Raw genomic sequence first — 22903 nt, 5'->3', positions numbered from 1 at the left:
CCTATCTTGTATATTGTGTAATAAAGCAGCTTGAAGTAACCCCCCTGAGTCAGACCAGAGCGACTCGAGATAAGATAGGCCACACAACCAACATATGAAGCCAAAGCTGCTACAGTAATATTGACAGGATCACAGTTAACAATGAATGTAAACAAAAACAACAATGTTTTGACCTGGTAAAGTAATGAATTCCCATCCTCAGCAGATAGTCACCCCTTCTCAAGCTGTTGTGTCAGATCCTCATTGCCCTGTCTCCCTCAGTTACTTCATCTGACTAAACTCAAAACCAAGTGGGCTATGGAGGATGAGTGACATGCCTGAGGAAAAATCCCATTAGGAAAGATTATTTCAACTATTGTGTTCCCTCAACACTTGACTAGTCTCAGGGTTGCCTTTATTATGAAATGCAATCTCTTTCTCTGTCCCTCTTTTTTCTGGCTTCTGCCTCTTTGTGGTGCCTTTGATCAGACGTTACAGATATAGATGCAATAACTTAGGTATCTTAATAGTATTCAACATTTTTATCGTGTATTTTGCATTCACTAGATTACACAGTTTTTATATTACTCTCTATATTGTAATGTATAGCATTCATTTAAACTTGTTCCCTCTGTTTATATTTTTCATTGCAAAGACTGGCTGTCTTCCTCTCTAAGGGTTGGACCTTACGGTGACCAACTGCGATTAAATGTATTCCTAGAGTATCATCACATGCCCCCATGCTCCAGCCATTAGTCAGCCAACACATCCATCCTTGTGATGCACTCCCTTCCTACACCAATCGGAAAGCATAAAGACTCATTACCCAGTTGGATGATGCTTGATTGTCAGTTAAACAACCGTTTTTCTCCCCCATTTTCAATATATTTAGATCTGGTAAAGAGAAATGTTCAAAGGAAATGTCAAAAAAACAATCTTTTTAAATGTCCCGAAGATTTTTCACCAGCAGGGTCCTGAAGGTTCCGGGCCAATCCTGGAGGGTTGGCAACCCTAAAAGCTGCAGTGGCTTGGCAGCTTTTGAAACAGTTCCCGAGCCACTCTACAGATTCATGACAGCAGGACAATATGTTGCCTGTCTGCCCTCTAGCCGAGGAATGATGCATGGAACAGGAGCATCTTACAAGGGAAGATAATATCTTGTATTGAGAAGCCTAAACCCATAACTTAGCTCCAGTCGTTCCTTTAAACATTATTATGCATGGAGCATCAAACAACCACTTAGAGCATTACACAATAAAAAATTAAACAAGATGTTGTTCAGTCACTGAGGACAAGCTGAACAATACAATAAAAGTAGATGATTTTATATTTGGACAAATGTAATACTGCTTCATAAATTACCTTTAGGAAACCTCCCATTTATAATTCATTGCCTTAACTACTTCCGTATATGATTACTTTCAACAGCAAATAGTAAAAGGAGGGCAAGTTTAAACATGTTAGAAACAGTGTAATTGAACACCCATTATCCAATGAACACAATCAGTGACATTCAGTAAAATGCTTTTAGTTAGAAGCCAAAGAGACTATTGGTTGCATTAAAAGCTAAGAGGAACAATGGTGAATGGAACCGTAATGCATTGAAATCTAGAAAAAAACATAAGGCGTTCATTAACTTTAACCAAATGCTTTCTGTTTTTGGCTGTAATCACCAACCCCATTAAAGTTTAGATGGATTTCAAATCACAAAATATTCAAATACTTTTTGAATTACTGAAATCCATTATTCCGAATCTAGTTTGTCAGCAACACACTTACAAAGTCTAAAGCATGACTTAAACAAATAGTCAAGGACAACATTTTGGTTTTCAAGGAGATTAGATAAGAGGTTAAAAGCAGTAACACAAATTTGTGTGCAGGTCATCGTGACTCAAACTGAATGAAGCCTCATGAAAAAAGAATTGGAGGTGCACTTTGAGCTGTCGTATTCATTTAATAGTGAGATGCTTTCATAGACTTTTAGAGCACAGAGAGATAGTTTCATCAGTTCCATATCTCTTGAACAGTGATCTCACTTAGTTCTTTCTTCTTTCCCCATAATCTTTCAAATTATACTTTTTTCAAACATTTCTTCTCTTGCCTTTTACCAGCTAGGATAGATTCCATTACCACCATTGCTTTCAATAGGGCAGTGCCAGTCCAAACAACCCTCATCCAAAACTCTGCTGCCCATGGCCTAACTCAGAATAAAGCCATCAGCCCTGTGCTCACTGACATATATTGATTTCCAGTCCAGCCACACCTCAATTTTAAAATTCTCATTCTCATTTTTAAATCACTCTATGGTCTTGCCACCCACCCCTCCCCCCCCCCCCCCCCACCTCCACCCCCCCACTTCCCACTTCCTCCTGTCCTACATCCCTTTGGGTTGTCTGCATTTCTCGATTTTCGTCTCCAACGCATCACCAGTTTTAATTGTGCCTCCATTGTCATGCCTTCAGCTCTCAAAGCTCTGGAATTCCCTTCCTAAACTTCCTCACTCCTCCAGCTGTCTTCCCTCCTTTAAAACACTCCTCAAAACCTACCTCTATACCTCCTTATGCAATTTGGTGTCAGGTTTTGCTTGATACCACTCCTGTGAAGTGCCTGGGACATTCTGCCAGATTCAAGTTGCTATGGAAGGTCTTGTGGTGCAGTGGGTAGTATCCCTACTTCTGAGCCAGAAACTCTGGGTTCAAGTCCCACTCCAGGGCTTGATGGTCCAGGGAAGGTGAGTTCATAATGCAACCTAACAGGTTGAGTATCAACTTCTAAATCTTTCTAACGCATGCCAATGGCAGGTGGGAAGAGTGGGAGAGATTCCTGGTCAGCCATGTAATGGAAAGAAAATTGGAGCCTCTACCATCACTATTCATAGTTCTAGACTATAACATACATGTAAAAGTCCCTGAGTGAACTGCGACACACCACCACAAAAGTGCTATATAAAAAAAAATTGTTGTTATATTTCTAAATAGCTCCAACTCACACAAACATTCCCAATTCATACTCAACTAACTGGCACAGGCTATTTTACTCCAATTTCTTTTGTGAAAATGATTTACAGCACAAATTGTATATATGCTTTGCCTTTTTTAACGGTATCTATATTGTACAATACTGTGGCTGTCAAACTGTCCAAATAACCCAAAGGTGACCTCTAGACTAAGCCTGCTGAGAAATGTTGTGCAGCTGATAAATACTTGCAATTATATTGTTGCCTTATCACATCCCCCCAGAAATGCCCTAAAGCATTTCACACACAATGAATGGCTTTGCATTGTCACGTTAATGTACTCTGGATAAGATAACCCTATCAAGCCCATATGCACTCAGCCTATCCTTCAGCCGATTCCAATCCATAAAGCAGCCCTGCCTTTCCCTACCTCCCGGGAATGGCAAAATAAGAACAGACATTTATGAGTTCTCTGTGAAAAATAGTGTTAGTTTGGTTCAATGAAAGCACTCTCATCTCTCACTGAGAATGTTGTAGGTTTGGGTCCTTCTAGGACAGGGGTCTACAACTTACAGCTCCGTGTGTCTCTTTAACATCTCATTTCTGGTTCCCAACCTTTCCCAGTTGGATCGCACTAACACAAAAAATTGCTAAAAAAACAAGTTAAGTCAAGTAAAGAGCCATATTTTTTATTGTCGGGGTAAAAACCTAATCATTATGCTGCTTTTTACAATTTCAAATGATTATTTTAACGTGCTCTGCTCTAAATAAAACTGTTCAAGTGATTTAACTACCATGGTTACCAATAATGCCTTTGGTTTACAGGTTTTATGGTTGTCACTGTTATTGTTTCTAATACGCTGAAATGATAAATTATTCTGAACATGCTATTAGAAGTTTTCATTTATTATGAGAATCCATAGCCAAAAAAATTCATGCATTTATTATTATATATGCAAATTATGCAAACTTTACAAGGCAGTCAAGGGTTATGGGGGACAGGCAAAGATGTGGGGTTAAGGTAATGGTCAGATTAGCCATGATCTCATTGAATGGAGGAGCAGGCTCAATGGGCTGAATGGCCTACTCTTGTTTCTATTTCTTATGATGTCACGCATTCTACCAGTGACACTTAGCAGTTTGCCAAGTATTCAGTTTAGAAAAGCCAAATTTTCACCTTGTTGTTCACAATAGTTTTTATTTTAGGCATTTTTTTTATAAGAGGTCTTCAGGTAAAAGATTTACCGGCCTGGGTCCAATTAGGATTAGGATAACATTTCAGTGCCGTACTGAGGGACTGCTTCATTGTGAGATGTGCCATTTTTTGAATATGTCACTTATCCCAGCAACACTTCACATGGGATTTGAGATGCTTTTGAATGTCCTGAGGTCATAAAAAGTCTGATAGAAATACTAGCTGTTTCTTTCTCCAACCTCTTGTGAGTGATCAGGAAATATTGGGAGGTCCTTCTTTTTCTCCAAGTACATTCAAGCTCTTCTTAAAAATTCTTTTTATTGGGATTTGGATGTTGCTGGCAAGGCCAGCATTTGTTGCCCATCCCTAGAGATTATCGCATGATCCCAAACTAATGAACAAGCGCAGGGCTAAGTGAGTGTGCAGGCCAGTGACTCCACAACCCAGAGAGAAAAGCTAATCCTGCATGGTCTGATGTATGTATGATGGCTGCGTTTGTTGCCAACGACGTGCATGAGCAGTTCTAGTATTTTACTCCATTACGTCCTTGCGAGCGACAGAGTAGGTAGCGGCCGGGAACAAAGTTGGTGCTGCTCGTATCATCAGGGCTGTGATTTAGGCAATGTCCTTTAATTTCTAATTGAAGCTGATTAGCTGGAGTGCCTGTCACTCACGGAGAGGGAGTCGATTTTCCAGGTCGGGGCCCCAGTCGGATTCGGGCCTTGGGCAATTAGTTTGGTCCAAGTGGGAGTCAGATGGAGGAATTACAGAGGATGGGGGATTGAAGGGGTGAGGGAAAGGAGGGGGAGGATGGTGTATATGCATGGTTATATCATTGACACATGCGCAGTGGGTACAGGCAGGCTGGGCGCAGCGGAGTGACATCATTGGACAGGTTGGTGCACATGTCCAGATGGGTATCGACAGCCATCTTGCACAGCCATCTTGTATTGGTAAGAGACAGAGTAATGTAATGTTACACTGTCACTTGCAATGGGAAAATAAGTTGCCTTCAAATGGATATTTCTTTTGTGGAAGGAGGACCAAGCTAAAGAACTCTTCCAGCTTCTTCGAAGAGTGTTGTGGAATTCTTGACATCCACGCAACGCAATGGAACAGGCAGACAGAAGCTCCATTTAACATCTTAGCTGAAGAACAGCATTTCTGACAACAGAACTAGCATCGTCTCAGCACAGCACTGAATTAGAGGGCTGCTTCACAGCAGGGTGCACAAGTTAGCCAGTCTTGGACCTGCAGTTTCTGTTTTTTCATATTCATTTTAATAGACAGAAAATTACAGGCTTTCCTGACTTGTTCTGTGGGAACAGTGACTTGTACCAAGGACAGCCAATTGCTAATGTATCCCTTATCTGCTTCAGTGGGGCTAACCTCTGACTTTCATTCTCAGACACAGGAGTGCTATCAAATGAGCCACACTGACACTGTAAGGCCCTCTAATTCCCTTTAATATTGTCAGGCATTAAGAGTTCTTACACTTCAGTTGCTGCCAAAATATTTTATCATTTAGACACTTACGTTTTTAATTTTAAAATGATTAAATTTATAAAGCAACATTTTGCAAAAGCATCGCAAAATGTTTGTAAGAGGTTAGTGGATTTGGAGAACCTGTGAATAAAACACGGCGTGGCTGTGAATCCCAACCAGTTATTTACATATATTGCTGAAAAAAGAGACTTGTATTTGTCAAAGCTTTTTGCCTTGCACTCATCAGGACAATTCGCAAGAATACCAAATGTAAAGGGAACAACAATTTATACTATATGAGAAGAGAGTGCTGATTAGTTGGCAATCTCTTCCCATATTGTATAAATGGTATTCTTGTGAATTGTCCTGATGAGTGCAAGGTGAAAAGCTTTGACTTTTTCAGCAACACTCAAGTTATGTACTATCAAACAACTATTTACATTTACTGAGTCATTTCTTACTTTTTTGGACAGGGGAGATGAGGAAGAGAAATAGGAGTTTAAAAAAAAACAGTTCATGGTTGCAATATCAGATTCAATGGCCACTTTGTCTGAGTATAAACTCTCAACTCTCTAATCAGATGAAAGTTCACAATCCACCCCAAATATCCACAATTCTGGCCATGTTTCAGGACTTAATCAAAAAATAATCAACTGTAATTTGGAATGACAGCAAATTGTTTTAACCCCAGTAGAGTATTTCTCAAATTACTGAGTGATTTACAATGACCTACAAATTCACTAATGATGCAGATCATTCAGAGACCCCTTTTGTTTCTTAGCTCATCTCACTGGCAATAAACAATAGATATGCTGCGTCAGGACTGCCATAACATTGCAGTTCAGTTGTGGATGCAATGCCCTTATCCTAGTCCAAATTAGAATTACCTGATGTGGAGTGACAGCAAGACTTAGTTAACCCAGGTTCTGTTCTTTTGCGCTATGCCAAATTAGATGATTTAAGCCAGGGTAGGAGATGATGCACAACAGTCAACCTCAACATCTCCAATTTAGGGAGGGGGAATCTTTTATTTAGTTCACGCTGCTGTTAGACATGTATATATAAATATATATACGACTTCAGGTCTAATGTGATAGTGCTGATGGACTAAGAATCTGCCAATATGAATTAGCTAGGCTCACACATGAAGGATCTCCACCTCGATATGGTTCCATCCACAACCATTCCCCAGCTTGAGGAGAAGAGAACAGGCGTGTGGAGAAATTGGGGAGCAAATGAGGGAGGGGGAAATGGTTTGACCCAATAATTTGTGTTGTCTAAGTTGGTGGTACTTATCACCTCCAATCATCCTGAGTTTATGGTAAAAATAAGTACAGGTTTAATAGTCTTGTGTAGATGTTGGGATAAGTTTTACTGGGGCCGGGGGGGGTGGGGGTGGAGGTGGAGCTGTGGCGAGGAATAGGATTGTTGTTGCTGCACTAACTGATGCTCAACAAGACTGCCCCACAGCAATAACACACTGCAGCTGGCCTTAAGCAGGTCAGTGGAAGTCCCACCCTCCAGTTATGCCAGCCAATCTGATTGCCTGGCAGCTCTAGCAGTCCAGCAGTGTCAGGGCTCAGTAGCGGGTGCTGCTGGGACTGCAAGGAGGTCCACAGAGAAGGTCGATGGATTCCAAACTAATGGAAGACTCAGGTTCTTAGGGGGGAAAGGATCAAGGAGCCTAGGGAGGGAGGTGAGGAGGGTTGGGGGGTGGGGGTGGGGTGGGGGAATGGATTTTCAAGGTCAGGAACAAAGTTTTGGTGGTGGGGGGGGGTGCCCGATGCCCACAGGGCATCCCTCAAAAGATGCAGCCCCTTTCTTCCTGCCTTTTCTACAAAGTTATTTCAAAAATGGCCTTCTGAATCTCACCCGCAAGCCCACGCCAAGCATTTTATGGTGTGGGCAGCGTGTTACTCTGATCAATTGGCTTGTAAACCAGCTCAATTGGCCAGTAGTTATTCACTTAAAAATGGCAAGGGAGCTGCCGATTTTGACACCCACCTGCCTACCATACAATGGGGGCCGAGTTGTGGGTTGGCAGGGAGGCAGTGGGCTAGCCATCCGTCATAGTTTCCATGTCTCCCCCACCCCCCCACCAGCTCACTGAAAACATGCCTGGTGGCGGTGGGGGGAGCAGGGCCAGAACCCCCCCAGCCCATAGTGTTTGCTTACTTCAGAACCAGCCAGTCGGTCCACTAACATTTTTTAAGTTCTGTTTTGGGATGTAGCATTGTTGGCAAGGCTACTTTTTTATGCCTTTATACATGTATAAGTGGACACATTGAAATTAATGAATTGTTGCAATTTCAAAAATATATAAAGTGAATATTTGTAACTTATTTAGAAGCAAAGACAATTTTTAATGCAGCTTCTTCAGTCTACATCTGTAAAACTACCAAATTATCTGCCAATTGAAAGAAGTTGTTTTCAACCTTCCAATGTGAAGGGTAAAACCCATTCGAAGATAAATGTATATAAAGCTTAGCTATGTTGCTCATGTTAAAACTTAGACTAACTTTATAAAAATAGCTTAGTATATGTAGACCTTCGGTCATTACATGTATGATAAATTGTCTCAGTAACTTTCTCCAACCCTTCGAGATATCTGCGTAGCCCCAAACCTAGCCACTTGCACATCGCCAATTTTAAACACTCCAGCTGTGCCTTCAGCTACCTTGAACCTAACTCTGCAAACCTCTCCCTAAACATCTCCATGTCTCTTTTCTCTTTTAAAGACAGTCCTTTAAACCACCTAAAAAAATCTCCTTGATAAAAGCAAAATACTGCGGATTCTGGAAATCTGAAATAAAAACAGAAAATGCTGGAAAACTCAGCAGGTCTGGCAGCATCCGTGGAGAGAGAAACAGAGCTAATGTTTTGACCCTTCTTCAGAGCTGGACTTGAAACATTAACTCTGTTTCTCTCTCCACAGATGTTGTGGGTCTGGAGACACATATAGGCCAGACCAGATTTCTTCAATGGCTTCACAGTCACCATTAACAATTTCACAGTCACCATTAACAAGGGTAGCTTTCAATTCCAGATGTATTAATTGAGCTCAAAATCCACTAGCTGCCATGGTGGGATTTGAACCCATGTCCCCAGAGCATTCATCTAGGCCTCTGGATTACCAGGCTAGTGACATTACCATTACGCTACCATCTCCCTCTTATACTAGAATGGGCCTCCTTCAAGTATTCTTCAGAACGCATTCAAAAAATGCTGCTCTATCAAAAACGGAAAATGGTTAAATTGAGGACTGCTGTGAATTGGAAGACATTTCCTTAGCAATAAAAAACACAAATGTCTATTTTTCTATTTACTGTCTCACGTCTGATTAAATGGCTTTTCTTTGAAGTCATTCACTTTGGTTTTTCAGCACAGTTTACCATGATTTTTCAGGATGATTTGGTAAGTTCAACAGACCTGAATCTATATTAATTTCCATCAGTGACTGCGGCCAACTAAAGCACAAAGTGGGTTTTGATTCCTAAGGCTCCTTTGTCGGGGAGTTCTCATCGTGAGGGCTGATCAGCTCCAAGCACTGCAGGGCAGACCTCAGAATTCACCAAGCCAAAGGGAGAAAATGAAGAACTGACCCCTTTACTGTTTCCTGATGGTTTGCACTGCAGCTTTTAACCCCAGTCCCCAATGCCTTTTGACATGTTAACGCCCTCTGATAAAACTGAACTCTCGTTATCATGCTGCCTGCAGTCCTGCTGCTAAAACCTTTAAACCCCTCCCACAAGCTGCTAGTGGCTGAGGGAAATCTTTCGAAGAGTCACGTTGCTAGGACACATTGCAAAGAGAGCTTTTCGGACCTTGCTCAAGCTCGGAGCAGCTCATTCCTCAAGCACGTGCTCAAGGTTGGTGGTATCTGTGTGTTAGCAACAGCACAATAAAAGTTGAAGTAACAGGTATTTCATCACTTGAACAACAGCAAGTTAAAATTGATAGCAAAGCCTGTGAAAGTTTTACCAGACGAAAAATTGGTTTTCCTCTTTATGATACTCATACCCCTATTGGATGAACACCACCATCCACCCACCCCACCCATTCTAATCTGGGTAATTCTACTTCATTGATCATCCAAACCTGTTGTTTAATGAAGGAAGCAAATCACCTTCATGCAACATTTATTTCTTTATCATGTGAAACTTTGGACAGACCCAAATATGGGATTTTAAATAGGCTCCAGTTAGTTATGTCCATAAATCGTTCATTTACTTTTCTAAGGAGAAGTGGTGCACAGATATACGATAAAAAGACAGCGGCAATTTTCAAGGGCGGGTGGCCAACTTTTGCTGCCTGGACAGTCTGTTCTTCAGCTGCCAGATCAAGTTTGTTTAGCCAGTATCTCAGGATTTTTAAATCATTCATACCAGTTTTCTGTTTTGAAGACCACGACAGAACTGATTTTCTTTGATAACTTTGTTCACTTGAGTGGTAAAATTTAATATGATGGTTATAGTTCTTCACAAAGAAATTCCAGATGTATGATGTTTACTCTATCTGCCCAATACAGTCATATATATATATATATATGTATACAAAACTGATTGATATCATAATTGTATGCGAGATTGAGTAGGACTGCTTTGACCTGGGATGTCTAAAACTTAAAAGTAAAATACTGCAGATGCTGGAAATCTGAAATGAAAACTGAAATTGCTGGAAATACTCTCTGCTGGTGAGAGAAACAGAGGGCAGAATCACCCCAGATTTCCAGAGTATGGTAGTTGGTGGGAAATAAGTTGTTTTACCTGCCGGCCACAATGGCGGCTTTTTGCGCTAAATCGTCCCATTCCCGGCATCCATAATGGATTCACAGGAAACACTGTGATGGGTGGGCTCAGGTTTGCCCGCTATGCCGTGACCTCAGTGCTTCCTCGCTCCAGGTGCCTTATTTAAAGCGCGCCAGGGCGCAGCCAACTTCATGTCTACAGACCAGGACTGCTCCAGGCAACAGGTGGCCCCGAAAGCCAGGCAGCCCCCAAACTGGGGGCGCCTGCTGGACGCAGTGGTAGGCCACCGCAATATCCTTTACCCCAGGTTTAGCCACAGGAGGTCCACCAGAGTCACCAATCAGGCCTGGGAGGTCGTGGCAGCAGCGGTCAGCACCACTGGAGCACAGAGGAGGTCAGCCATCCAGTGCAGGAAGAGGATGAATGCTCTCATTCGTTCTGCCAGGATAAGTCAACCATCTCATCACTCTCAGCTCACACACTCACAAACCCATCACACATCCACAGGGATCTCACACCTCAAGGGACTAACTTTCACACGCCCTCACATCTTCATCAGACTTATATCCTCTGGAGCTCATGTCCTCATCCTGTCCATGGCTCCACTTACCACACAAACATTCCACACAGTGCCATGTGTCCTGCTCACACTCTTTCCATCTGTTTCCATGTAGGAGAAGCTGGCTCACAACAGCAGGGAGAGGGTCCCAGACCGGGGGTGGGGTGGCCCACATCAGGCCCCTCACTCACTTTGAGGAGCGTACCATTGCGCTGACTGGTGAGGATGTGGATCGTGCCTGTGGCGCCGATGAAGTCAGCGGTGAACACCCACATGAGGATCCTGCACCACGTCATCCCTCTCTCAACACAACTGTGAGTGCTCTCTCTCTCTCCTGCTTTTGACTCTGCTGCCATGCACTAATTATCTCTAATTTGGTTCACAGGGAGCTCTGCCAAGCGACTGATATCCTCTGCCAGCCAGTTCCCCCAGCTCCATCCAGGTCCTCACCTCCAGCCAAGAAGATGTCCCCTCCATTGAAGAGCTAGAAATAAACAGCCTGGAAGACCCGTCACAGCGCTTACACACACCCTGCACCAGCGCAGAGACACACACCTTGGTGGAACCTAGATCTAGAGCAGGCTCAGGTTCACAGTCTGGTGGTCACCGCACGGACACGTGTCCACAACAGGAGGAGGCAGGTTCAGCCGAGCTCCCCAGCACTTGGAGGACTGTTGGGGAAGAGGCACCTGTGAGGTCCGAGTCAGATGACAAACCTCTGGGTTTGGCCTCCCAACTCATCGTGGAGGGTCAGCAGAAGGCAGGGGAACATCACACAGAGCTGTTGGAAACCCACAGCAGAGTGGCTCGCGAGTCCAAGGAGTGTGTCTGCCTGCTCTCTGATGAAGTGATGCTCAGATGTGCGTGTATGGAGTTCTCCATGGGAAGGATGGCGGACGCCATGAAGACCCTGATCCAGTAGAATGCGGAGATGTGCGCAGACCTCCACTCCATCGCTGTAGCCATGGGTGAGCTCCTGCAGTGGCAATGTGAGGGGGAAACGGGGCACCTCGGTGTCCCCCCAGATGCTCCTTCCTCTCAAGGGATCAGGCTGGGGCCCTTGGGCACCTGAAGGGAGGAGGAGCGGCAGCTGGAAACCCCTGGGTCATCCACTCAGGAATCTCAGATGCTGTCCACTCCCTCCGAGTCAATTTTGCCTGTGACCCCCTCAGGCTCATCCTCTGTCATCACAGAGGGAGCAGCTGGCCCACAGGGGGACAGCCAAAGCAAGCCGGGGCCTTCAGAGCCTCAATTCACCAAAGGACATACACCAAAGTTATCAGAGGCAACAGGGGCAACCATTGCACTGGCTGTCTTCACCCCTGCTGTGGATGTCAGGGCAGCACCTAGAAGAAGTGGTTGGGCTAGAAAAGTTAAAAATTCTGATCACAAGTAGTTGCATGGGTGAACACATTTTGTCACTTTATAATGTGAAAATATATTCACTTTCACTGAATAATGTGTAATGTTGTCTTTCAGCTTCATTTACAGGCTTCACGAGCCCTCTCCCTGTATCCCCCATGCCCCCATCCCCACTAGCAGTTCAACTGCATCCAGCAGATCCACTAGTGATTCTGGAGAGAGACATGCGTGTGTGGCAGAGCCTTTCAGAGCCTTGTGCAAGCACTCTCCCATGCATGTGCAGCCTTCCTCCATCACATTCATCTTACTCTCCCGAGCATTTTCAATGCTGCCTGCAGGGGTTCTCTTTCAGTTGTCCATCTGAGCTGACCTGCATCTCCACCCACCCACTGATCTCACTCCCATGCAGCACCTGTGCCCGTCCAACATGAGGCTCCGCTTACTTTTGATTTCAACAATGATGGTCATAGTAAAGTTTTTGGTCAGCTCCCCTATCCTTTCCCCTCCCCCGGTCACCCATGCCCTTTCCCCCATCACTGTTGACCCCCCTGGCATCACCTTCTACCTCCCCACCGTCACCTACCAACCCAAACCCTTGTCTTTCCAGGATGTCCAGGTGAATGTGCACATTCCCCACCTTCCTGAGAATCCCACCCTCATCCACATTGACCTCCCCGACTTTCTCTTCCCACTCCTCCGAGTCCCCACCAACCACCTACACCATGCCTTCTACCACTACTGACGCATCCTCATCCTCCCATCCTTCTGGCTCACTCTGCCCCCTCTCATACTCTCCATCCCCTCCTACCATGCCCAGCCTCAGTTTGCTCTCCAGGAGGCAGTCATTGACTCCACAGACCCCGCCCTTGCACGTTCACCTGGACATTCCCCACCCCTTACTCCCTCCTCCACCCTTAGTCCCTCCTCACCCCGGACCCTTCCCACGTCCAAACTCCCTCCTGCCCTAGACACCTTCCCATCTCTGAACTCCCTCCTCCCCCAGACACCTTCCTCCCTCCGGACACCTTCCCTCCTCCAAAATCCTTCCCTCCTCCAAAATCCTACCCTCCTCCAGACCAAATGGCCAAGACCGTGATGTTCCAAAGCAAACCTTAAGCATCAACGGAGACCTCCCACCTTCCATCAGCTGCTTCACAGTGGAGCCACGTCCATGAGAATCCACCCAGCATGCAATGGACATGTTCCTCCAGGGTCCGGTAGATGTCGGGCTCCAGCATCTTCTGCTCCTCGGATGTCCACGATGTGCACGAGGCCCTAATGGTAAGTCCTGACTTCTGCACGTCACACTTGTCCAGATGTGTTCTGGGCCTGCGTGTTTTCCCGCCGGCATAACGATAAATCTGGCATTGGGAGATGATTCCGATCGGGCCTCACTTTGCACCCCATTAGCGGGATCCAAAGCAGGTTCACGCCGGCCTCCAGTGGGATTGGTGTTCTGCCACAGCAGACACCATCGGATATGATATCACACACCGGCGGGAAATCAGTCTTTGGCTTTCTTGCCATACTATCCCCTGCCTGCCATGATGCCTGATGCCAACGGGGCTGGAAAATTCCGGCCAGAGTTCATGTTTCGTGTTGAACATGACTCTTCTTCAGGAATGAAGGTTTTGAAGATGCTTCCAGGCTTGCTGAGTATTTCCAGCACTTTCTGTTTTTATGTCAGTGCTTCCGGTTTTCCATTTTCCTATGTCTTCCGCTCGCTGCTCACCAATCTGTTTCCATATTTGCAGAAATAGGAAGGATGGACCTGAAGCATCCATGTTATGCTCATCAAAGACTGAGTTTAGGATATCAAGAAAAAAAGAGATTATGGGGGTAGCTTTAACTTGCAGAAACACAAGGTACAGTTGGGTGGGTTGGTGTGGGGGGGAGGGGGTGGATTAAAACTGGCAAAAAAACAAGTTTGTCAGAAATTTGGCTCTAATCCACCAAATTCCACGTCCCATTCCAGCGCTTTAGGTTTGCTGCAAGCAGCCCTTTGGTGTGCGGTGAGTTGTCAAGTGGCACTTGTTAGTCACTCGATTAGAGTAGTATTGACAGGGGTTCTGCAAATGAACCATGGATTTCCCAGGCTTCCTGGAACCTGCCAGTGAAAGCAAGGCAAGGACACAGTAGCAAATGAGGGGACTAAAGCAAGCTCAGGGAAAAATCCCATCCCAGCCAGTTCTCAGGACTTGTTTCAGCACCCTTCCCACTACGCAAACGAGGAGCAGGAGGAGGAGGATGAGGGAGAAGGAGAGGCAGGTAATTGCTGCCCAGTGCTGTGTTTAATCGTTCTGTGTTTGGTTATGTGGGTCTGTTATGAAAGTACGAATTAGGAGTAGGCCATTCAGCTCCTCAAGTCCACTCCCACCATTTAATCAGATCTTGCTGATCTGACTGTGGCCTGAAATCCACATCCCCACCTACCCCTGATACCCTTTGACTCCCTTGTCAGTCAAGAATTTATCTACCTCAGCCTTAAAAATATCCAATGGCCTGCCTTCACCAATCTTTGGATGTTATGTTCCTCCTCTGTCGGGTTGCTTTGCTCAGTGAGCACAGTTGCACGCCTATATACTGGTGAGTGAGTTGGTAAACAAGATACTGCAGATGCAGTGACCAATGTAAGATGAAGCACGTGCTGTTTATTAACACAAGTCACAGAGCACTAACACATGTGTGCTTCTCCAACCAGGCCCTATTCTAAACTACTGATTAACATTGTAGCCCACGCTACACAGCAATTGGGCAATACAGTCACATAGCCAAAGTGCTCCCATTATCTTAAAGGTGTACTGCACCTCAGATTACCACACTGGGGAAGAGAGTTCCAAAGATTCACAACCCTCAGAGAAAAAAATTCTCTCTGTTGACTATTGATGCTCACTGCACTTGCTTGTTAAGCCTGGGTGTGGACTCAGAGAAAAGTAAACAAACTGCAGAAAGAGCTGGAAGGCAGAGCTGAAGCATGGAGTCGACATTTTAAAGCACTGTCAATAAAACCTGTTACACACCTGGAAACTCATTTCGTCTCTGCATAGATCTAAGATATAAAATGCACAATAAATTGTAAAGAAGTGGTTGAGAAAAACTTTGATCACGCAGAACCACAACCTCAAATTCATAGATCTTAGCTTAGTAATTGGAGAGCTTTGTATCTCAAAGATTGTTTCTGTACTTAGGGTAAACTAACAAGCTGAACTTCAAGAAATAACTTGATGTACATATGTTTGTTATTTAGGATGTTTTAGTTTAAAATAATGCATTTGGCTTTACAAGGAGAAAAAGATGTAGTATTCAATTGTTCTATCCTTGGTTATGTGTGTCTGTTGACTATTGATGCTTACTTTGCTTGACTGGTTAAGCCTGGGTGTGGACTCAGAGAAAAGTAAACAAATAATCAACAAAGCTAGAAGCATGGAGTAGACAATTTTAAGCACTGTCAATAAAACCTATTACATAGGTAACAGAGAAACTAGTGTCACCTCTGCATAGATGCAAATTTAAAATGTACAGCACCCGGGATGCCCTCATTATTCTGAGGTTCACTTCGGTTCCATTGGTGCACCCGTATGACAACCACATGCAGAAACCACTTTTGACACCCCCCCAACCCCAACACCCCCCCCCACCCCCCACCCCGCCGCCAGCACCCCCCCCGCATTATCATTAACACAAGGCAGTCCTGAAACAACCAAGCCTCCCTTTTATACTCCCCCACAACATTTCTCCATGTCAATTTGTATTTTTCTGTTCATCACGCAACTGAAAAGAATACTTATGCAAAAAGCAAAATTCTACAGAAACAGAGGTCACCGACCTGAAACTTTAACTTTCTTTCTCTCTCCACCGATGCTGCCAGGCCTGCTGAGTATTTCCAGCATTGTCTATTTTTATCCTAGAAAAGGACACTAGGCAGCCAGCAGCCTAGAATGGGCAAGGTGGGGAACTGGGGCAAAACCATTATATTTACATGGCTCACATATAACACAGAAAGTTAGCATTCTAACAATGTATAACACTCACGTCTGCATATCCCTGTACAACTACAAGTCTTTACTCTTCCTTTACCTACAACTCATACAGGCAAAGACTCTCTGGCTTCAGCATGGGAAGGGACAAGCTGCTCCATTTCCTGCTCTGCTCAGAGGCTTTTGGCTGACATCCCCTGGGTTTTGAAGCGCGTGAGGGAAGGACTCATTCATCAGGATGCGAGGCAGCATTTGGAGGAGTGGGGGTTGGGGGCAACAGCTGACAGGTGAAAGTGTTTTGAACCGCATCCCAGTTTCCATGTCCTCTTTCACCATCAACCCTTTGATGGCCCAACCACACTTCCCTCCCAGCAGTGAGCTGTGGATCATTTTGCACCAGGTCAATGGGTCAATTAATGGCCAAGACGAGGATATCATTTATCCTGTTTATTCATGGTGTGCAAGCCATTGGTGAAGGCACGTATGCACTCGTTTGATTGCTGCATTTGATACTGCCTGCAGCTGGCCACTCTTTCCATGGACAAAGACATAATCAGAAAGGCCTGCAACATCATGCTATCCATGTTTGAGAGGGACTCCTTCAATCTGCGCACAGTGTGGTTGGAACACCTGTCAGTACATCACACAGTCTCTCCTGCTGCTCCAAAGGTATCCAGTTTATCAACGACCATTCCCAGCCCCACCATCCCGAGGTTCAGCATCTGTGTATAGCTGAGTAGAGCTTGGAGAATCCTGCACCTTCCAGTGCAGAGTCTCCACTGCCATCTCTGTCTCCACGATCTGCTCTCACCTGCTTGTCACCAGGTAAAAAAGCAATTCTCTACCTCATCGGTCCCACCGAAGTGTGAGTGTGTTAACGCATGTTCTGCACGAGTCTTGTAACCAGAGGGCATGGTCTCCTCTGAGGAGTGGTCATGATGTAGAAACTGGATCAACTCCTGCAGGATATGTGAAGGACCTGGGGGAGATAAAAGACTGAATGAATTCTGCTCAATGTTATCATTGGCTGTTGGCATCACGTCAGCATGAGTGGATGTTGTAAACCACGTGGCTGTATGTTATTCAATTCTGTCATCAGGCAGCTGGGAGACCCCCATCTCCCCATCTCAGATGACAGGGCATGCCAAGACTCTGTTGATTTTCAGCACTTGCTCCTCTGCAATTTTTCATTGTGAGTTGGCTGAAGGGCTGGCTTTGATTCTTTCCTTCTCCCTCATGTGTTGAATAAGGCAGAGAGTTGGGTTTTTCACTTGGGGCATCACACCTCATTACAGCCTTGGTTCAAACATGGACCAAAAAGCTGAACTCCCGAGGTGAGGTGAAAGTGACTGCCCTTGACATCATGGCAGCATTTGGCCAAGTGTGGCATTAAGGAGCTCTAGCAAAACCAGAGTCAATGCTGGTTGGAGTCATACCTAGCACAAAGGAAGATGGTTGTGGTTGTTGGAAGTCAATCGTCTCAGCTCCAGGACATCACTGCAGGAGTTCCTCAGTGTAGTGTCCTCGGCCCAACCATCTTCAGCTGCTGCATCAATGACCTTCCTTCCATCATAAGGTCAGAAGTGGGGATGTTCGCTGATGATTGCACAATGTTCAGCACCATTCGTGACTCCTCAGATACTGAAGCAGTCCATGTCCAAATGCAGCAAGACTCAGATAATATCCAGACTTGGGCTGACAGTTGACAAGTAACATTCACACCACAGAAGTGCCAGGCAATGATCACCTTCAACAAGAGAGAATCCAACTATTGCCCCTTGACATTCAATGACATTACCATTGCTGAATCCCCCAGTATCAACATCCTGGGAGTTAACATTGACCAGAAACTGAACTGGACTAGCCATATAAATATTGTGGCTACAAGAGCAGGTCAGAGGCTGGGAATCCAATGGGAATAACTCACCTCCTGACTCCCCAAAGCCTGTCCACTATCTACAAGGTACAAGTCAGCAGTCTGATGAAATAATCTTCACTTCCCTGGATGAGTGCAGCTCCAACAACGCTCAAGAAGCTTGACACCATCTAGAACAAAGCAGCCCACTTGATTGGCACCCCATCCACAAACATTCACTCCCATCACCGCTGACGCACAGTGGCAGCAGTGTGTACCAGCCACAAGATGCACTGCAGCAACTCACCAAGGCTCTTCAGATAGCATCTTCCAAACCCATGACCGCTACCAGCTAGAAGGATAAGGGCAGCAGATAGATGGGAAAAATCACCACCTGGAATTTCGCCTCCAATCCACACAACATCCTGACTTGGAAATATATCGCTATTTCTTCACTGTTGCTGGGTCAAAATCCTGGAACTCCTTCCTTAACAGCATTGTGGGTGTACCTACACCACATGGACTGCAGCGGTTCGAGAAGGCAGCTCACCACCACCTTCTCAAGGGCAATTAGGGATGGGTAATAAATGCTGGCTTAGCCAGCGACACCCACATCCCGTAAATGAATAAAAAGAAACTCACAATTGTGCGTGGGCAGGAGGTGGAAGAGGGACAGCACTGGAGACACCACACTGGTGGGCACAGGACACTCCAAACTCTGCTTAGCTAGATGCAGTGCTGCACTTTGGGTCCATTGGTGAACAAGATGCTTTTGAAACAGCAGCAGAGAATGTGCGTTCTACAAAGGTTGTTCCAGCCATACTGTCCACCCTTGCAGAGAGACTGGAAGAGTCCCCAAGCATGAGTGGGGTGATGTCACAGGCCTTTGCAATGATGACTTTGTCAATGCAATCTGGCCAACATTTGCAGCAACAACCCCTGCTAAATCCAGGAACTCACCTCAACATCTCCCAAAACACTCCAGAGTACTACCGGACACTTGACAATAGCTAAAGGTTTTCAAAAGCAACTTATCTGTAAGTTGGGTGCCTGCTCCTTTAAATAGCACTGATGCAGGGCCCATCTTGCAGCTCAGCACTTTATCTATGCAGAGTGATGGCAAATTCATTCAATGAACTTGCATGTCCAAATGTGGGAGTCCAGTGATACAACAGTTGATAAGGTTATGTGGCACCAGGATTGTGCAGAACCAGTTGCTTTGGCACATGCAGTGGGTACCTGGGCAAGAACCCTTCTGATGAAGTTGTCAAAAAGGGCTGGAAGCTGCAGTGCACCCCAGCAAAAGCGGACTAGACTTCCGCAGTGCCGTATCGAAAAGTACCCAGGTAGATTAGGTACAACTGAATGACAGGTGATCTTGGGACTCTCCAGCCAGCATTATCAATTGGTCTCCTACGACATAGTTCACAGACAAAATAAATCATCTTCCTCTCTATTCTGCTTATTTCCTGCTAATTCATCCTGTCCATCTTCCTCTCACATTTTCCCTTTTCTCCATATCTCTGTTTGGGGCTTTTTCTCAGTCATTCTCTCTCCCTCTTTGCCACTCCTCCTAGTCTCCTCACTCTCCTGTGCACCTCCCATTGTCTGAAAGCTCAAACACTCACTTTTTCTGCATGTCTCTCTCTACATCTCATATTCCGTACATACTCTCTCACAGTTAAATCATGAGTTATAATCCCATCTCAGGTCATTTCATACGTCGCCCTGAAGTGTGTAAGCACTCTCTTCCTGTCACTGCTGCAACCAAAATGCAGACCTCGCTCCCCAGTAGTCAAAGCGAAGATTATTGCGGGTAAAATCCAGGCCTGGGTGAGTGTGGCACAGCCTGGGCTGGGAAGGAATGAGTTCCTATCGGTACCCGTGTGGATCAGCCAGCAAGGTGGAGCAGGAACAATGAAGTTGAGATACTTGGCTATCAAGGCGTCAACGACAAGAGCAGAGGGGTTGGTACCTGGTAATCAAATGTCCAGTAACTCATCAATTCAACCATAAATTGACATACATTTTCTTAAAATACGACTATGCTACTGAAAAATCAACACATTGGCAGCCTAATTTACAATGGGAAGGCAAGAGTGCCTAGTTTGCAGGCTTCTCTACGTCATTCATCATTATTTCTGTTATGATTATTCAACCATAAGAGCAATTTCAATGGAATAAAGTGAACAGCATCGGTCGTCTTTTTATCCCAAGTGGAAAGGCTTCAATTGTACACCAAAATTGCTAAACAGGACAGTTGTTTCTACGTGCAGATATTAATCTTTGGCTTTTAAATTATGTAAGTGCTGAGAAGTAAAGAACTCAATACGAAAAGCAAACATTGAGACCACAAGGACCCCTATGTTATTTTATTAAAACATCATATAAATTATTCTGCACTCTACAAAAAGGCAGAATATGACCCAGCCAAAATAACTTACATCTTGGTTTATGAGTCATTAAGTTGGTCCCAGGGGTTGTCCCTACAAATCAGTTAATCTGCAATCTGCATGCACAGTCAATTATTTCTGCCTCAGGAGTCAGGACAATTGGGACAAACTCGCTCTTTGTTTTGGTGATGCTACTGTAGGCACAGAGTAAACCAAGGCTGCATACACGGGGGTAGCTCCATGTACTGAAAAAACTATTAGTTAAGGCAGATTCATGGGAAGGAAGAGAAATAGTACCTCAGGCTTTTAACTTCTAATGTCTAAGCGTTTAAAGCAGGAAAGGAGACAATTACAAGATATGCATTTTGTTGGTAAGTGTTATAAAACATATTTCCAATGGTGCTGAAGAGGCCATTGTGGCTTTTGGCCCAAACTGCACAACTGTCATAATTAAAAATGTAGCTCTGCTTGGAACATTGCCATGTTCATCCTTCCCAGTAATCTCTCCACTGCTTTCTTTCTACAGCACGAAGTTTGGGCAGTTGTGATTAAACTTGGGGCCAATTTTTGTAACAGTGATGGTGATGATAGTGCAGGCTGAGACAGCTGGGCGGTGCTGACAATTATTTTGATTATGTTCATATAAAAACCACATCTTTTCTTACTTCAAATCCCACTTCAGGACTTGATGGCCATGGAAGGTATACGCATAATGTGGCCAAACAGATTATCAGCCTGTAAATCCTTCCAATACGGCAGGTGATAAGAGCGGGAAAGTTTCTTGGTCAGCTGTACTGCAGAAGGTAATGGCAAACCACTGCAGTAGGTAATGGCAAACCACTGCAGTACTTTGCTAAGCATAATCCTGGAACAATTCAACGGAAGTCCATGGTTGCCAATGCCCTCTTAGGACCTGATATCTGGAGGAGGAGGATCTTTTCTTATAAGAGACATACAGATCCAGGCATTAATGTGTAGTTTGGTTCATATCATCTCATCACCATTGTCCTGTTCAGATATTTAAATATTTTATATTTGTTTTTATTAGGATGTATAGTTAGATGGACATAGTGGGTCAAATGGCCTTCCCCCCATGCTATAAATTTCTAAAACTTGTATATATACGGAACACAGGTCTGTCACAAGCAAATAGGAAACAGAAGGTGATGAGAAACTGATCTGAATTGACCAATATAAATTTTTACATGTCACATAACTCAAATTTACCTAATGTGAGGGCTTTTCCATCTGTTGATTGTAATACACAAAAAAACTACATTTGCCACAACGTTATATTTAAGCCATTGAATTAATTTTTCCCTGAATTTGGATGACTAAGCTAGGTGAAATTAGTTGTGAACAAATATGCGTTCTTTTGGGGTCAAAAATCAAACAAATGAGTTGAAATTGCGCTTATGGTATTAGAATAAACATTAAAGAAAAGCTAATATGTTAACTCATTTATACTGCACAGTGTGATTTCAACCCTAAGCGTTCATTTACCACGCCTAATCGCTGGCAGGCAACCAAAAATAAACACAGCACATTCAATGCAAGGGCAGGCAGTGAGCTGAATCAAAAGCCAGGAATATATTCTTTGTAAAGGGCCGGGACACGCAGTCTGCACGTGGTGCAGTGAAGAGAATGGCAGCATCTTTCAGTATTGTTTGGCGTGAAGCCAAGTTTGAGTTTTATTGGGTTTAACATAAATTATGGATTTTATACTTCAGGGAGTTGTACACCAGTTTTCATCGTGTCGAATCCAGCAATTATAAGGCCTAATTATAATGCCATTTATCTAGGTCCCACAAACAGGTTCCAACAATTTACTTGGTGTTACAGAACCAGGGAAGTCTCAATAGCAGCAGTTCCAGTGTTCACATGGACTTTTAATATAGTAAAGCTGAATTAATGTGGGGATTGAAGCCCATGTAAGATGGTGCTCTCTAAATAAAAGGAACTTGTATTTACAGTATCACATCACACCCTCAGGATGTCTCAAAGTGTTTAACCATCAATTCATTACATTTTGAATTCACTGCAGGCAAACACTGCAGTAAATTTCCGTGAATAAGATCCCAAAAAGAGTAAAAGAATGAACAATCACGTAATCTGTTTTTGGCGGTGTTAGGCGAGAAGGAACTTGTTTTCGGTCTTTCATGGGATGTTGGTGTTGCTGGGAAGGGCAGCATTTAATGCCCATTCCTAATTGCTCTTGAGAAGGTGGTGGTGTGCTGCCTTCTTGAACCGCTGCAGTCCAAATGTGCCCTTCTCTTCTTCAAATAGCGCCAATGGTTTCCTTTTACATGTCCTCCTAAGTGTCCCACCTGAAGGCTAACGCCTCTGACAAAGTAGGAGTCTAAGGACTTGAACCCACAACCTCTTAACTCAACG

The 22903-nt window shown here is 44.4% G+C and overlaps 1 protein-coding gene across 4 annotated transcripts in view; it reads right to left on the bottom strand.

The window, feature by feature from the left end:
* Positions 1-22903, bottom strand: part of LOC144690838 (kinesin-like protein KIF19) — a 182090-nt gene that overhangs the window by 122831 nt on the left and 36356 nt on the right. Inside the window, exon 1 of one of the 4 annotated variants that reach the window (XM_078558681.1) lies at positions 9045-9224. The exons of the other annotated variants lie outside the window; for them this stretch is intronic. The gene's annotated coding sequence lies outside the window, so the exon portion shown is untranslated. Of the gene's footprint in view, positions 1-9044; positions 9225-22903 lie in introns of those variants that run through there. 4 annotated transcript variants of the gene reach the window in all.

Source organism: Cetorhinus maximus, chromosome 15 (genome assembly GCF_964194155.1).
Source record: "Cetorhinus maximus chromosome 15, sCetMax3.hap1.1, whole genome shotgun sequence".
Lineage (NCBI taxonomy): Eukaryota > Metazoa > Chordata > Chondrichthyes > Lamniformes > Cetorhinidae > Cetorhinus > Cetorhinus maximus.
Note: the sequence above shows the minus strand (reverse complement) of the source record. Positions and strands in the feature narration are given on the sequence as shown.